Raw genomic sequence first — 2,311 nt, forward strand, 5'->3', positions numbered from 1 at the left:
CTGGTACTCTGCTTCCTTGTTTACGGTTTAAAAAGGTGTCGTAAATCTTTGTGATCGACGAATGTTGATTTAAATTGTATTATCACTATTGTAATTCGTTTTAAAGTGCAAAAATCTGGATGTCTTGCCCAGACGGATAGAAAAATTCACGAACTAGTTAAGTTTCAGAGCGGAAAGTACATCCTTGTGCAAATTAATTTGGACAGCAGGATTTTACTTATAAATGTCCTTCGGATGAGTTTTAATGGCACTATCGGAATTAATTGGGCGTGTGTTAGTCTTTAAGGGTTTTTCTGCCCATATTTGATCCTTAATCATGAATGTATTGTTTTGAACATCTTCTTTCGAATCCATCTGATTCTGTCGACATTCAGAATAGTGTTTGAAACAATTGTTTTAGGAGAGGTGGATAGCTCATACAGTAGAGTCACGCTCTCCTCGGCCGGCGAAGTTGACGTAACAGTAAGGTCGCGGGTTAGAGCGTAAAGTTATGGCCTGATACTGACCAAAAAATGACGTCAAAATGCCCTTACTCATGGGTTTAATTGTAATTCATTTTCCTTAACCAAACGACCCGTTTTGATAAAATGGGGCACATTTAGTAAATATGAAGAAATGTTCTAAGACTAAAATGAAATAGTTTCAATTTAAAAAGAGAACATATTTTGACCAATCGCCTCGCTCAATGCGGGTTAATGTCAGTGTGATTTATCTAGATGCCAAGCTTGATTATGGAGGAGACTGAATAACCAATTTACTGCCGTTCTCTGGAAAAACTCGTTTTTAAAAATGTGGCCAAAAAAACACGTAGGTACTTCATATATCGAAGAAGAAGAAGAAGAAGATAATGTCATGTCAATTTAGCCTAAAAATCCCTTTTTGGCATCTGGTTCACCCCGACATAATACAGCTAGGAGTGGTGGGACACAAATTTTGCTAGCGTTCATGACTTGGTTCACGACCCGCACTGTCACCCAATAGTGATTGGATAGCTGGATTTGTTAGATCTGACGGAAAGTATTTTGTGATAGACTAGCGTCCTATCCAAAGGGTAACAAGCAGATATTGCCCGTTCCACGCCATAGAAATAGGGAAAAACTCCGGCTACTACATGACTAGGTGAGGCTTTCTCTGCACGGCGTGATACTCTTGCATCGACAGTAATAATTGTCTTAGCGATGGCTATAGTCTGTGTAAGTCGCTATTTTTTTAGATTTAAAAAAAAAAAAATCCTGGTCATTAGGTGTGGAAATACAAATAATATCTGGCAAAGTGAGTGGAGCAGGCACTTATGTTGGTAACAACAAGATATGAAGTGAGTAGAAAAGTGCCAGAAGACAATAGAGAATAAAAATTTTCCGCGGCGGTGGTGGGGTTTGAACCTGCGACCTTAGTGGTACGACAACTCCGCCTGGCAGGTGAGAGCGTGGCTCTACCGTGTGAGCTATCCACGAACACAAAAATATTCGTTTCAAACCCAAGTCATTTCTAGATCCCTCTCTCACCCACTTCTGGGACCGCCGATTCGTTCGCCCACCACCATCGCGAAGTATTTTGACCAGCAGTTAAGCTTAATAGCCAATATTCTCAACACAAACATATAACATAGAAACGATTGAGACATTGAGTATGCTCCGGTGTATGGGGTGAATTTTTAATTCAGAAAAGTGAGTGGAGCAGGCACTTATGTTGGTAACAACAAGATATGAAGTGAGTAGAAAAGTGCCAGAAGACAATAGAGAATAAAAATTTTCCGCGGCGGTGGTGGGGTTTGAACCTGCGACCTTATTGGTACGACAACTCCGCCTGGCAGGTGAGAGCGTGGCTCTACCGTGTGAGCTATCCACGAACACAAAAATATTCGTTTCAAACCCAAGTCATTTCTAGATCCCTCTCTCACCCACTTCTGGGACCGCCGATTCGTTCGCCCACCACCATCGCGAAGTATTTTGACCAGCAGTTAAGCTTAATAGCCAATATTCTCAACACAAACATATAACATAGAAACGATTGAGACATTGAGTATGCTCCGGTGTATGGGGTGAATTTTTAATTCAGAAAAGTGAGTGGAGCAGGCACTTATGTTGGTAACAACAAGATATGAAGTGAGTAGAAAAGTGCCAGAAGACAATAGAGAATAAAAATTTTCCGCGGCGGTGGTGGGGTTTGAACCTGCGACCTTATTGGTACGACAACTCCGCCTGGCAGGTGAGAGCGTGGCTCTACCGTGTGAGCTATCCACGAACACAAAAATATTCGTTTCAAACCCAAGTCATTTCTAGATCCCTCTCTCACCCACTTCTGGGACCGC

Source organism: Berghia stephanieae, chromosome 3 (assembly GCF_034508935.2).
Source record: "Berghia stephanieae isolate SIO BIC M18660-M18661 chromosome 3, UCSD_Bste_1.3, whole genome shotgun sequence".
Lineage (NCBI taxonomy): Eukaryota > Metazoa > Mollusca > Gastropoda > Nudibranchia > Aeolidiidae > Berghia > Berghia stephanieae.